Below are 16,469 nucleotides of genomic sequence, written 5' to 3' on the forward strand. Positions count from 1 at the left end.
TTTTGGTCCTGTTTTCAAATTGGTCTACACTAAAGTCCAAAGGGTCCAAAATTAAACTTAGTCTGATTTCAACAAAAATTGAAATCTTGGGGTTCTTTGATAGGCTGAATCCAAAAATGTACTTAGATTTTTTATTATGGGCCCAGTTTTCAAGTTGGTCCAAATCAGGATCTAAAATTATTATATTAAGTGTTGTGCAATAGCAAGTCTTTTCAATTGCACAGTATTGCGCAATGGCAAGAAATATCTAATTGCACAATATTGTGAAATAGCAAATTTTTTTTTAATTAGAGTTATCTTTCTTTGTCCAGAATAGTAAGCAAGAAATATCTAATTGCAAAATATTGTGCAATAGCAAGATTTTTTTTTAATTGGAGTTTTCTTTCTTTGTCCAGAATCAACTTAAATCTTTGTTATATACAATATACAATGTATATTCACTTTTTACTACCAACTGATAAATTATAATAAATAACATTCAGTGATAACAAGCAGTTTTTTTTACATCTTAATATTTTATGATGTATTTAAATGAGTAGTTATTGTTGCAAACTCCATTAGAAATTTTAATTGAGATTAGTTTTGGAATAAGGGAAAGGGGGATGTGATTAAAAAAATTGGGTTCAATTTTTCTCATTTGAAATTTCATAAATAAAAAAGAAAATTTCTTCAAACATTTTTATGCCCCACCTACGATAGTAGAGGGGCATTATGTTTTCTGGTCTGTGCGTCCGTCCGTCCGTCCGTCTGTCCGTTCGTTCGTCCGTCCGTTCGTCCGTCCGTCTGTCCCGCTTCAGGTTAAAGTTTTTGGTCAAGGTAGTTTTTGATGAAGTTTAAGTCCAATCGACTTCAAACTTAGTACACATGTCCCCTATGATATGATCTTTCTAATTTTAATGCCAAATTAGAGTTTTTACCCCAATTTTACGGTCCACTGAACATGGAAAATGATAGTGCGAGTGGGGCATTCGTGTACTGAGGACACATTCTTGTTTTGAGAGGATTAATATTCAACAGCATAGTGAATTGCTCTAAGAGAAAACAAAAATTTTAAGTTCATTAGAACACATTCATTCTGTGTCAGAAACCTATGCTGTGTCAACTATTTAATCACAATCCAAATTTAGAGCTGAATCCAGCTTGAATGTTGTGTCCATACTTGCCCCAACCGTTCAGGGTTCAACCTCTGCGGTCGTATAAAGCTACGCCCTGAGGAGCATCTGGTTTCCTTATCTTATCTAAAATGTTTTTAGATAATGTATGTTGGACATTTGCCAGACATGACTATGATGTCATTTTCTATTTTTATTTGCCAATAACTTTATGTAAATAACTTCATTGGAAATTTGCCAATATAAAATGTTGCTGATGAAGTTTTTTTTATTGTTTTATACAATAAACAATGTATATTCACTTTTACTACCAACCAATCTTTACCATTCAGTGATAACAAGCACTTTATTTTACATTTTAATATTTTATGATGTATTTAAAAGAGTAGTTATTGTTGCAAACTCCATTAGAAATTTGAATTGATATCAGTTTTGGAAAAAGGGAAACGGGGATGTGAAAAAAAGGGGGGGGGTTTAAATTTTTCTCATTTCAGATTTCATAAATAAAAAGAAAATTTCTTCAAACATTTTTTTGAGAGGATTAATATTCAACAGCATAGTGAATTGCTCAAAGGCAAAAAAAACTTTTAAGTTCATTAGACCACATTCGTTCTGTGTCAGAAACCTATGCTGTGTCATGATCAACTATTTAATTTTAGATTTAAAAAGTTTGAAGAAGAAATCTTTAATTGATTTGTAAAATCTTGACATTTGTTTTGTGTAAAAAAAAACCATGTAATGTCAAAAATTTGATCACAATCCAAATTCAGAGCTGTATCACGCTTGAATGTTTTGTCCATACTTGCCCCAGCTGTTCAGGGTTCGACCTCTGCGGTCGTATAAAGCTGCGCCCTGCGGAGCACCTGGTTTTTTTTACCAAGATATGTCATAATTACTAAAAACATATTAAATGAATTTAGTACTGAAAGATTTATATGACAAAATAATAAACACCTGAGAAATTATAGAAAAGATTTGTCTCTAGGTATGAGGATTAAGGCAAAAATGATTCTTATTAGAAATCCCACATGTACCTATTATAAAACTAGAACAAAGAGTAGACAGTTTTGAAGACAGCAGTGTCATTTCTGAGTATATCCAATTTGTTCCCTCAATTTTTGGTGGAAGAAGACTTGAAGTCTTCTGAAGGCCAATGGTGCCGACTTTAAATTCATTGAGCCTCCGTATGCCGCATTCGTTTCTGTGTATTACAATTTCATAACAACTTCTTATTAACTGGACCCCTGCTGTTGTGTCAATCTTATCTACACATTGTGTCGAAGTATCAATCAGCGGGTGGCCAGTTAAAACTTCTTAATCCTGACACCGATTTTTACACATGATTAAGCATCTGAATCATTTAATTTGTAAATTAGAAACAATTACTATCGTAAATATGTACCCTTTTATATAAATTATTTATAGATTTCATCTCAACTTCATGAACGTTATTTGTTTACTTGTAACCGGATGTTTTTACTGTATATTTTTGTAGTACACATGCGTGAATTTGGTATAGGTACAACTCGCCCTGTTTACATGTTCGCCCTTGGTCTGTTCGTTCTGAGTTCTTTCGCCCGGTTAGTACGTTTGCCCTGTGTTCATTCTCTTTACTCTTTAGGCAGCAACCATTTGATTTTCTGGGGGGGGCTATGGTTTTTTTTGGAAAAAAAAGTTTGTTTCCAGTTTTTGGAGAAAAAAATAATTTGTTTTTGATTCTGAGAAAAAAAAATTGTTTGTTTCACCCTCAGCTGCCACTATATGTAATGCTAAAATTGAAAGAAAAAAATTGTTTTCGATTTGTCGCGAAAAAAATAGATTGTTTTTCGCCACAGGCGAAAAAAATAATTTGTCCAGAAAAAAAAACCATAGCCCCCCCCAGAAAATCAAATGGTTGCTGCCTTATCAAGGACGTTTTATAATACGTCCTTGCATTTATTAAAAAATATTAATATTAAGGGTATCGTTAAAAACCTCTAAAACACGATTTAGTGAAAATCATCTGTTCCTTATTTTGTTCCCAAGTTTAGAGAATCGTGTTCAGCCAATCAAATCTGTGTTTCTCATGATCAATTAATAAGCCAATCAAAAACGTTTTCTCTGAAGATTATTCTAACATGCTAGATTTTGAACTTCAACTTGTGTTGTTTTCATTTAGTTGTAAAATGTGAATTAAGGTCTTTCCTTTTTCAAAAGGGAAAGACCTTACTGTATTTCTTCTGTTTATTATTATTCTTCAGCCAAATTTTGATGAAGTTAGCAGCCTTAACCGTAAGACGTCTCGCTTTCATGTTCACACTTTGTATCGGTGTCATGAATACCTATCTGGAACTCACCCTGTGAGTCAAAATATTTTGTCGGTTCGGAGTAATCCCTCCGAAACCCCAAAACCTTGTTACCGTTCCAACACCGTAACCGTAATAGGTAGAAAAAAAACAAAGGGTGAAATTTGTTCAGGACCAGACCCCGGTTCTTTGTCACATTTGGATCGAAAGGATTCAACGACTCATTGGTAGGGTTATGCCCCTATTAAAATTAACCGGTGTCGGTTGGCCACCCAAACTCAGAAACCGTAAGTCGTAGACACCTAGGATCTTCACCATTCATCATCAATTCATGTGACTTTGAAAAATACCTCAAGGTCAAATGTGTATGTTGACCTTGACCTTTGACCTAACACCTTGTTACCGGATAATCTCAGCAACCATTAAACTTACAGAAGTTTTAAATAGTGGAAAATGTTTGGGTTATTACGGCGCAACTTTGTTACATTTTGACCGAAGAGATTTGACCTTTTTGTAAGGGGCATAACCCCTGTTTTAGATTTCTGGAAAGACAAAATCGGCTTTTACTATATAACCAAAGGTCCTAGACCCATGGGGTCTTTAGCAATGACATTGGGGACGAATGACCTTGACAAAGGTCAAAGGTCAAGGTCATGTCCCAGATAGCGAATTTAGTGTTTTTAACCTTATATAAAGGATTTTTAGTTTGTTTTCAAGCTTTTTAAGGTTGACCTTGACCTTTGACCTTTCAAATTTTTATTGGATATCTCAAAAACGATTATACTTACAGAAATAGTAAATAGTGAAAAATGTTGAGTTGACTAAGGCGCAACTTTTTTACATGTTGACCGAAGAGCTTTGACATACCCTTAAGGGGCATACCCCCCGTTAATGGTTTCTGAAAAGACAAAATTAGCTTTAACTCTTGAACCAAAGGTCCTAGACCCATGGGGTCTTTTATAATGGACCAATGACCTTTACAAAGGTTACAAGGTCAAAAGTCAAGGTCATGTCCTAAAAAGCGAATTTGTTGTTTTTGTCATATTTTAACGGTTTTATGTGTGTTTGAGAGCTTTTCAATGCATTCTACGACTTTTGGAACATATATTTTACATTACAAAAGGAAAGACCTCTCAATTGTTCAAGAACAATTGACATTTTAATTTTCATCTGCAATCGTTCTTACACAGCTTTTAGGATAAAAGCATGGCTGATTGACAAAATTCAATGTTGCAGTACTACCAAGTACTATCATAAAGATAATGAATAGTATTTTTTTTTTTTCACTAATTTATTGACATAATACTTGTAACATATTTTATTTTTGTATTTAATTTATTAAATCATTTAAAGGACAATGTACTATTCTTTTTTCACAAAGACCAACAAACAGGTTTGGACCCCCGTTATCAGTGGTGTTATGAGTGGTGCCCCTTAAATGAGGGACTGTCCCTAAAACAAGTGGTCATTTTACTGTTGAAAAAAAGGAAGAAAATTTTTAAGATTTTTAACTCAAAAGTGGGAAAATTCATTATATTTGGAACAACTTTTCTAAATGAGGCTCAGGGGTCAGATTAATAAAGAAGTTAGAAGTTAAGAAACATCACAAAATTCTTTTGACATATTTTGACCATTTTATACTTTATAGATGCATACATGTAGTTCTTGGGGAAATTCATCAAATAATATGAATATAAAGGTGCTCATTTTTTACAGTGGGTTGTAATGTTCTTCTAATGAGTTCTTCCAATGAGGGTTGCGCCTCATTTGGAGAGATGATCCCAACCTGTTAAAGGTCCATCTTTGTGCATAATTCAAAATTGAAAATTTCAACAAGCATCTAATATTTTTACACAAGAAAATAAACCCTGGTCTTCTAGCTACATGTTCATCTTTTCTACCGATTCAATAACTAGAATCATGCAAACTGACTTAAGAAAAAGGCATGTAAGTTCATCATACAAATATGACACTTTTTCTAGACAATCCAGATCGTGCAAAATACTTCACTAAAAATTGTAACCTTTAAAATTGTTGTCGCGCACTAAAAACCTCCATGGGAACTTTCAAAAGTTTGCGGGTATATAACAAGTCTTACTATTTTTATTCCCCATTTATGGGCATTATGTTTTCTGGTCTGTCTGTCCTGGCGTCCTGCTTCAGAATAAAGTTTATGGTCGAGGTAGTTTTTGATGAAGTTAAAATCCAATCAACTTGAAATTTAGTACACATGTGTTCCTTATGACATGATCTTTCTAATTTTACTGCCAAATTAAAGATTTTACCTAATTTTCACAGTCCACTGAACATAGAAAATGATTGTACAGATGGGAAATCATTGTACTTGACACATTCTTGTTTGAAGAAAAACAATTACGTCATAACTATATTGGAACAAAGGAGGCTGGGTTAGTGGGGCTGCTTTTATGGTAGTTCAAGTAACCTTTTATTCACCTTCTTCCACCTCAGAGCTATCAGCTCTTTGATTGAAATAAGCTACATAAATGTCATTATGAGATCCATTTGGTAGCCATTGTCCTGAACATACCTCTTAGTATTTACCACTGGATGGAAAATTGCAACCGATCAATTTGTCAGCCTGTTAACATTGTTTTTTTCTTATAAAAAGTGGAAAAGAGTAAACATTAACCATTACTACTTGTGTGAGCCCACATTTTTACTTCATAAGAATAAAGAGTACTTCTTCATGTTCTCTCTTGATTCTAACTTGTAATGTATGTAACAAACTAGATGTTCACGACGGTTCTGGCTTTACTGTTCCCTTAATGACTGGGATTCGGCTACTGTTTGTGGTACTAATAATATTTTTATTCGTTTGAATGACTGTAGATTGAGAGATGAGACTTATATTATTCTTAAAAGATGAGAAATTACTCTACACGAAATTATGATCAATTGGGATTTTATTGGGTAAACTTGTCAGTTAACATTTTTGTTCTGTTATTCACGTTTACTGACCTTTTTGTTCCTGGTTATAAGATGCTTGTATTTCTCAGCATACCTAATGTGCTGTTTCATTTCATCATTTAGTTCATATTTTTGTTTACTGCTGTCCAGGGATCAAATTTAACAGGGGATATTTTATTTCGGTATGGCAGGTATAGGACTCATGTTTGATATTATCCTCCAGTAATATAACATTAAACAAACCTGGAGACGGAAGTTACAGTTGATTTCCCCCTATTAGCAACATATTTTACCATAAAATTAAAATATGAAAGTTACGGTATAAATATCATCACGCAGTACAACCGCTTATGCTTATACAACACATTATAAAATAAATCAAAAGGAATATCGCACATGGATACATTTGTACCGTAAAATGTTCACTATAAAGTTGGATAATAATACTTTAATAATAAAGTTTTTAATGTTTCATGCGACGGTTGTGGCCATTCTTGTGTTTGAATCCAGTACTCCTTAAAACTTTGACTTGTCCTTTGTAATATTAACAACCTATAAAAAATAACAAACGTTGAGATGTGAGCTATATTATACGAGTGAAGGAAAAAGAATTTGTTTACAAATCCGGGTAATTTCGTTATTAACTCGGGTTTAATGTTTATAAAATTAATCTAAAATGTCTATATACAGCTGAAATCGTGTAATATACCTTTTAAGAGCGACGAGGCATAATGATTTAAATATCTTATTGACAAATCCACGTTGCAGGTTTTCTTATTTATTTTTGACATTTAATTTTCTTCAAATGTAGACAAGTGACTTAATAATCATTTCCAGAAATGTGTTGTTATCATATGGCTCAGAAAAAGTAAGTAGGCTTCAAATTTAAAGTAGGTTATATTGTGTTTAAAAATTAATAGTAAATACACTTTTGACATACATTTAGAAAGTTAATATAGTAAGCACAATACAACTGCCACGTACTATACCTCAGTATGGACGTCATGTTAGCTCCTTTACAAACGATTGTACAAAAAAATGTATTTATTGTCAACAGTGGGGATAGAACCCCCAAATAGCAGGCGCGGATCCAGCCATTTAAAAAAGGGGGGTTCCCAATTCAGAGTAAAATGGGGGGTCCATCTATATGCTCCCATTCAAATGCATTGGTCGGCCAAAAAAAGGGGTTCGGAACACCCCCCCCCCCCCCCCCCCCCGGATCTGCCGCTGAATAGACAGTACCAAACAGCAGATATTAACCTACACATAGGCATTAAAAGATTATCGTGAGGCATTCGACACGTGACCAAGACCTAAATCGTGTATCAAGCTCCCGCTGAAATCGGGTGCTACAATCTCCAACCAGCATTCCCTTCCTATATGAAGTTCGCTGCTGTTAGTTACTAGAAATATACTAGAAATGAAATAATTATCACAGTTTACATGTAATCCGATTTTTAGTTTTGGTAAGCTAGTAATACCTGCAGATGAACTAATTGGACCACTCGACAACCCAGGCAACAAAAACAATATTGGTGACAGGGATGATGGGATGAAGCAGCTATTTTGTAGTCATGAAAATTAAAGAACCGTTGGTCTACTTCAGGCATCAGATTTCTTTATGTTTCCCACCTCTACTTTAATGATAATGAGATAGACTTTCATGTAGGTTACCACATGCCACTTGGATCAAAGATTGTATCAAATGAAATGAATAAAAAATATATTTTGAAAATGTCAAGATATGCATATGTTTGCTTGAATAGTTTTACATTTACATTTGAGTTACGTATTTACATGGATATTTAAACTGGATAGAAAATTCAGCAGTAGCAAAATTGTAATATTAAACGTTTGTTTTAGAACTTCATCATTTTTGTAAGCAGAATAAGTTGTCTCCCTTTTTGGTCATATAGCGCTCAATGTTTTCAAGTAACTATACACCCCTGACTTTTTGACTTTATGGATTTCGATGATAAAGCTTCGGGTGCACTAATAGTTTCACTTACTTGTGAATTTATTTTAATTTTTTAATAGAGTATCTTGAAAAACTGAAAAGACTTCAAAGCAAAGCATACACACCTCAATTGCCTAACTTGATAGTCGTAGCTAGGCCATTTTAACGTATATGCACGAACCTCGGACAGAGATTTGAGGGCCCAAAGTGGATTCAGGTCATAAAACCTGATGGTAGTGAATTCGGACCCGCGAACGAATTGAATGGAATGGAAGCTAACGAATTATCAAGAATTAGATACCACTCATGTCTTTCAAAACTCACCAATAGAAACATATTTTAGAATCAAAATGGTTTATTTTTATGTCCCCGCAACTGAAAATTGGGGGTGCATATTGTTTTACCCCTCACCGTCCGTCCGTCCGTCATTCCGTTCGTCCGTCCCATTTAGGTAAAAAAAATACAGATGAGTTGTATTCCTAGATATAATATAAGCATAATTCATTGAATATCAAAACCGATTGTATTCTGTTATCTTTAATGGATAGTCAGGTTATTCAAACACCCGTATTAGTAGATCTACCTTAATTGAAATTTTCTGTATATTTTCCAAAATTATTTCCACTGGTATGGTCTTCATACGTCAAGAACTGTCTAGACAATGCACAGTTGTCTTTTAATGGGGATAAATCTAACTTGTCAGCCTTTTGACAGCATGACATTTAAATCATCTCTAAACAAAATGCGATTTTCATGCTGCTGCTACAACAACAATGTTTAGTATTTAAAGAAAAACAACATATGCAGTAAGGTATATATCAAATAGCATTATATAATAACAAAAAAGATTTTCATACTGCTTTGGATTAATCTATTAATCTCATACAAGTGAGAGGTTTAGCGCTATAAAACTAGATTTTCTCCATTTAAAAATGCCTGTACCAAGCCAGGAGACAGTTGTTGTACATTTGTCTGATGTGTTTTGTCATTTGATTTTACACTTTGATTAGGGACTTTCCGTTTTAAATTGTCCTCGGAGTTCAGTATTTTTGTGATTTTACTTTTTATCAATGAATTGCAAACTTATATTGACAAGAGATTGAAGACGTTTATATACTATGAGCCCCATATACTATACTGAGTGCTTCTTTTAGATTACTGTTAGTTATGTCAAGTTAACACGGAGAGTTAACTTCATTATAGGTGACGTCGACCTACTTGAAGAATTATCATAACACAACATAAACAAGTTTATATATTGAAATTTAATAGAAACATATTTGAGTCGTTTTACGTCACACTGTTAATAAATAGAGGAATTTCTACGTCACTATAGAGAGTTTCAACATGTGTCGCCTGCCACTGTGATCACATGATCATGTTCTATTGATTTCAGCATATCTCTAACAGTCAGCAGACAGTTTATTTACATGATCAGGTGAAAAAGACATTTAAATTATACGTGGACAACTTACGGATTATATATTTTGTTTTATTTGCAATTTGAAACAATTTTGAAGATCGTTAAGTAAGTTCTGTAAATTAAGAAGGTGGTGGTTTTCCATGGTTATGGTACACTTCACGGTGATGGTGACCCTTTATGCACTAAAATATAGCATGTATATAACTATATAGATCATATTTACCTCTCGATGCATTATCTTCCTTTAAGAGTACTTACCTTTGGAAAGATAGCAAAAAAAAAACATGACCTCAGTTCTATATTTCACTTAATTAAAGCAATGCTTCTTAAATGTACTTCCAATTAGCTTTAGTACAGTCTACTGTAGACCTGTAGAGTGCAGGCAACGACATTTCAATTGGAGCATTTTTGCATTTAAAGGGACTTGGGTTGTTTCAAGGACAATTTCAAATTTCAGTTTTATTTGGCATTTCTGTATCCTACTGCTGTCGAGTCTTCATTATTTGGCATTAGTTTATCGTTTTATCTTCGGAAGACAGGTGCATTCTAAAAACTGGCAAAATTTTAGTCTGAGCAAAAAAATGTCCTTTGAAGTTTGGGGTTAGAAATTGAAAAACGGTCTTATGGAAAGTTATGATTAGCTATCAACTTTATTTTATTTATCATTAGTGTGTTGATATAAGACTCTGAAGGTGTATTGCTCTAAACTTCAGTTCTTATGTGTATGTTCAATGTTGATGTGCGTCTCTTTTTCTTCTGTTTGGTTCTTGCACCTAACCTGACTCGTTATTTTTCTTTTAATATTCTGTTTCTTGCTTTATAGCATTTGCTTTGATTTAGACGTTTTAAGATTTCGAAATTCTGTCGCATAAACATACTGTTCCTCTCTCAATTTTTTGTTGTAAAATAAAGATATTATGTGACATAGTTGTGATAGAAATATTTGATATTTTGGGGAATATTGAATTTTAGAAAATCTGTCGACGAGAGCACATACAGTTGATTGTCATTTCATCCTATATCGTGAATACAGCCCAGTTTAAGATCACATGAGGTGGGAGGTCGATTGTTATGGAAACATCTTGTGCCTGTTTCCACACAAATACCAACAAGGATGTGCCCAGACAGTGGACAAACAATTGCTTTTATTGATTGTGCATTTCATAATTGAAAGTTTTGACGTTTATGGTTGTACCCACTTCTTTCATTGTTATTGTTGAATGCAATTACAAGTGCAATATGTTCCACGAGGAAATAATTATCCCGTGAAAGAGTCGTTGAACTTGGTGTTATACGATGATACATTGTTATCTGTAGAAAGAGGACTTTGTCCTTATGTGATTTGTGAACGGTTAATCCTTTAGGAAATGGCGATGCAACATAAATTGAAACAGATTGATTTTCTAAAGATAAATGGCTCCTGTCAATCAATAAAACCAGTCGGAGGTACGATGATGAATCATGAATAATATGTGTTTTCACTTATTTATCATTTCCCTGAAAATCTGAAATCTGAAACGAGTTAGGATTGTAACCTTCAGGAGTATCTTACATAAAGCATATTTAAGGCTTTCTTTATCAAAATTTACCAATTTAACAGATTACTGCAAATGCATAATTAAGTGGTTATCAATTAAACAAGAGGCCAATATTAATCAGACCTTTACATTTCTATTATTTATGATGTATTAAAGCAGATTATAAGTTCTGGACATCATAATCGATGTTAAAACTGATTTCACAGGAGAGAAAAAACTTGTAGTCTGTTGTTATTTATGTATTATTGTCATTTTATTTATTTTCTTTTGTTACATCTTTTGACATCAGACTCGGACTTCTCTTGAACTGAATTTTAATGTGCGTATTGTTATTGTTTTACTTTTCTACATTGGCTAGAGGTATAGGGGGAGGGTTGAGATCTCATAAACATGTTTAACCCCGCCGCAATTTTGCGCCTGTCCCAAGTCAGGAGCCTCTGGCCTTTGTTAGTCTTGTATGATTTTAAATTTTAGTTTCTTGTGTATAATTCGGAGTTTAGTATGACGTCCATTATCACTGTACTATTATGCATATTTTAGGGGCCAGCTGAAGGACACCTACGGGTGCGGGAATTCTCGCTACATTGAAGACCCATTGGTTGCCTTCGGCTGTTGTTTGCTCTATGGTCGGGTGGTTGTCGCTTTGACATATTCACCATTTCCTTTCTCAATTTTATTGGTCTAGAACTCGGCTTTTTCGGCCCTGTGTACATTATTTTGAATTTAATGTTCATGTTTTGTGTGTTGTTTATCGCGTCTTGTGTGAAATAATTCATTTTTTTTGTGAGTTTTGTGTTGTGTGTTGGTATTCGATGTTCTTTGTCTTTGTCTTATTTTATTGTTTGTATGTTGTTTTTTGGTTTTCTGCGTTTTGTATTGCGTTGTTGAAAAACACGTGCTCTCTGAAATTGTAAGCATAGATTACATTAATAGAATAAGCAATATCAAGAAATACACACAAGACTAGGGGTCCAATATAAATATGGATTGCATCTGTCACTCTAATTAATGGCGTTTACCCCAACTATCGTCATAAGTATGCTGTGTTGCCGCCCTAGTTTCCCTCCGAGTTTTTTTTTATAGTGCTGTAGCAGTTAAATATTGACACAAGTTAAAAACATATTTGTTGTTTAAATATTTTACAAAACACCGCATGTAATATGCAACGCATTTATTCGTACTTAAAGCTGATCTCTTAATTCGTTATACAGTAAATAAAATTAGCAAAATGGTTTTAGAAAAATTAATAGTACCATTTTTAAATGGCCTTATTTCAGTTTGTTTAGGTTAGGAATGTCATTGGATTTTAGTTTGTTCTTATGTTGCGTTGTTGCGCCGCTTTTCCGCGTTAGGTGAGGATTGAACACGGACAAATATGTTTAACCCTACAACATTATTAATGTGTCTCTCCCAGGTCTCCAGCCTGTAATCCATTGGTTGTAAGATGTCTTTTATAAAGTTTTTTCGTTATTTTTTTTATAATACATCTAACAGTTTGTTTTATTTTTTTTTAATTGTTTTACATTTTGCATGCGCTATACCGTTTATAGCTTACTAAACAGTATGAGCTTGTTCTTTGTTGAATGCGAATAACGTGTAAATGAAAATAACAATAGTAATTCCGTGCGTCCGAACCGCCTTTCTGGATTTACTTTCAAAAGAAAAGCATACACCAAAAACAATTAAAAGTCAAATGTGTATAAAACCTCGACACGTGAAGAGATATATGACTCAACTGGAAAAAAATAGATAAATGTAAAGTAATTTTTGGAACCTTAGTTGCTTCTAATAAATTATTGATTTATCAGCCAAATTCATCTAAAGTGAAATGACTGAAAAATTGTGTTGTGAAAGATAGTATTCAGAAAAGACTGTGAAATTAGTTATCAAAGGTACCAGGACTATAATTTAGTACGCCAGACGCGCGTTTCGTCTACATTAGACTTATCAGTGACGCTAATATCAAAATAGTTATAAAGCCAAACAAGTACAAAGTTGAAGAGCATTGAGGATCCTAAATTCCTAAAAGTTGTGCCAAATACGGCTAAGGTAATTTATGTCTGGGATAAGTACATCCTTAGTTCGAACAATTCAAAGTTTTGTAGACAGGAAATTTATAAAAATGACCACATAATTGATATTCATGTCAACACCGAAGTGCTGACTACTGGGCTGGTGATGCCCTCGGGGATGAAACGTCCACCAGCAGTGGCCTCGACCCAGTGTTGTTCACTCGCGTAGTGGTATTAACCATATGTTAATTCTGAAAAACGTTTAAAAAATGTTCTGGGTAATTTTAAATCTCGATTTTTTTCTAAAATTAGTTCTATCAAAACTATTGATTTTTCAATCCTGTATACCACCATTCCCCATGTGAAATAATCCACAATGGTTTTCAACATAAAAATGGTAACATACGCTATAAATTTATTACTTTGGGATACCGTACGGCAGATTTTGTTCATAGTTAACTATTACACGATGGTATTGAAGTATAGATTATGGGTACTGACGTTGTTTATCTTCTTAATTACATGTTAAAGAATTCTTTCATTTGTCTTTATGAGTATTACCTATACTGTTTAGTCTGTTTTTGGCGATATCCATTTAACGTGACTCTGTACTTATAAATCCTGTCATTGTGTTATTATTTTATGATAATTTTTGTACTCTTGTCTTTCATTTTTGTTAATGTTTGTCTATATGTCTTTATTTTGTGTTTCTTTGATACATATGACGTGGCTCTGTACTTATTTGTCTATTTGCGTTTTGTGTTTCTTTGATACATATGGCGTGGCTCTGTACTTGTTCATCCTGTCATTGTGTTATTGTGCCAGAGGCGGATCCAGCCGTTTTAAAAAGGGGGGTCCAACCCAGGACAAAAGGGGGTACAACTATATGTCCCCATTCAAATGCATTGATCGGCCAAAAAAAAAAAAGGGAGGGGGGGGGGTTCAACTGTGATTTTACTTTTTACATCATCTTCCTGTGGAATTTGGTGGAAAGTTGTCTCGTTGACACATCTACTTATTTCCTAAACTCGAAGTGAATTTCTCACAGATTGTTTACTGCAAAGCGATTTGTTGGATACCCCGGCCATTCTAATCCTTAAATTTCAGCACACTGTATAATATGTACTTTAAGATAAACTCTTTTGAAAGAACATGGCTAACGTTTAGTTTCTAAACAGTTTCAATTTCAACTGGCAATTTCCTTTATGTGGCAATTTCAAATTTGATAGTATACGGATCATGAGATTTTTATATTTAATTATATCTTAATTAAATTGTACCGGAAGATAGAGACATACACATTTTTGCACTAATAAACTGCTCCTTGAAATGTTTGTTTGATGAATGAGATATTTGGTGTATAGTGGAGTGGTATTGGACAGATGGTTCACTATTTCAACCTCCAACAGGAATCAATAGATAGCAATCAGCTGAGTCATATATAAACCTGGATTTTTTTTATTGCAAACAATATGAATCCTTTTTAAATCTTTATTAAGATATTACATTGAACAAAGATGGTATGCGCTACTCCAGCAAATTTAGGTCTATCGCATCTTGTCATTGTTGGTTCATCGATTTGTTCGTACTAGTATGTTTCGATCCAGACCTATTCTCGACCCAGACCTACAAGTCGAACGCTGTTTGGTAAAATACATTTGACACGGCCAACTGTTACTATAGGTATCCGATAATTATATTTTAATTGATGAAAAATCATCAGAATTAAAGATTTCAACATGATATTAATTGAAAATTACCTCCACACATGAAATTTACACTTTCACGTGACACTGATGAAAAGGGAGATAAATCGGAAAAATGAAAAATCAGAAGTTTTTCCCTAAGATTGTTTTTTTTTTTTGCAAATTGATTTTTATTATTTATGACAAAAAGAATGGCCAACATAGATGCAAATGTCTTGTTAAAGATCACGTTTAAAGGACATATGTTTCAACGGACAATCGGTATTCGTATGGGAACCAGCTGTCCACCTCTCTTCGACTTGTTCCTTTATTCTGATGGCAGACTTTATATTGGAGCTTCTAAGTAACACTAGAAATAAACTAGCATTATCCCCTAATTTAAAGTTCCATTACATAGTTGATGTCCTAGCTCTCACTGAATAATCAAAAACATATTGAACTCATCGATCCTTTTGAACTTAAAATAAAAAATAAAAAAAAGCCTCAAAGCTTGACTTACACATTAAAATTGACATCAGGTATCGGTTGAGAACAAAAACATTACGGAAAAAAAGAGAACATTTCCGTATCTAATGGCAAAATTTTATTTTCTATGTAGTAAAATTAAAGCAGCGCCTGCATAAGGAGTATATATTTCGGTACATTACGTTTGCGCGCATTACCATTACATTTGCGCGCAGCTTCTCATTACAATTGCGCGCATTTATTTGGCAGGTAAACTCAGGTAAGCTTAGGCAATAACTCTTATTTATCTATAAATTTATTCAATTATTTTTAAGTAAAAGTACATGTATTCCTTAAGTTATAACAGAATTTAGCATGCACACTTTATATTTTGTCTTAGAATACGATATCATATGAACAATGTATGATTGAAGTATATTTTCAAATTTAATGAATTTTTGTATCATTAATATTTCATTATATACCCTTTTTTACCTGAGTTTACCTGTAAGATAAATGCGCACAAATGTAATCAAAAGCTGCGCGCAAACGTAAAACATTTTAATCCCGAAATGCGCGCAAATGTAGTGCGCCCATATATATTCAAGCTGATGACGATATTACTGAACCGATATTCGCAATTTTCAATTTGAGCATAACTTAAATAATTAGAATGGTATTTTTCAAAAGATAAATATTTAGTTGAACAAAAACAAAATCGTATTTAACATAATACAATCTTCATATATTACACAAGAATAATGCCCGAATCCCCTTGTTTACTTAAATACAAGAATATTTTGATAACAATTAGTGTTTACTACTTAAGGTAGATCATAAGTAAATCTTTTTTGAGACAGAATTTTCTTATACTTAGCCAGAATGAAGATTTTAATATGCTCTTTTCAAAAATATAATAAAAAGTAGGGGTCACCGTGCTATTTTTCAAGCTATGAGTCGTTGAAAATTGCCTAAATTTGGTTAGATTGTTCATGGAAAAACACAATTGTGTGCATAAAAAATAATCTATGAGATAGAATTTTGAAATAAATTGTAAAAAGATA

The 16,469-nt window shown here is 33.3% G+C and overlaps 1 protein-coding gene across 2 annotated transcripts in view; it reads left to right on the plus strand.

Annotated features, from left to right (window-relative positions):
* Positions 1 to 9,075: 9,075 nt before the first annotated feature.
* LOC143082311 (ras and EF-hand domain-containing protein-like) overlaps positions 9,076 to 16,469 on the plus strand; it is a 40,972-nt gene continuing 33,578 nt past the window's right edge. The window contains exon 1 of one of the 2 annotated variants that reach the window (XM_076257945.1): positions 9,076 to 9,093. The gene's annotated coding sequence lies outside the window, so the exon portion shown is untranslated. Of the gene's footprint in view, positions 9,094 to 9,652; positions 9,811 to 16,469 lie in introns of those variants that run through there. The other variant, XM_076257944.1, reaches the window with a different exon arrangement.

Source organism: Mytilus galloprovincialis, chromosome 7, assembly GCF_965363235.1.
Source record: "Mytilus galloprovincialis chromosome 7, xbMytGall1.hap1.1, whole genome shotgun sequence".
NCBI classification, from domain to species: domain Eukaryota; kingdom Metazoa; phylum Mollusca; class Bivalvia; order Mytilida; family Mytilidae; genus Mytilus; species Mytilus galloprovincialis.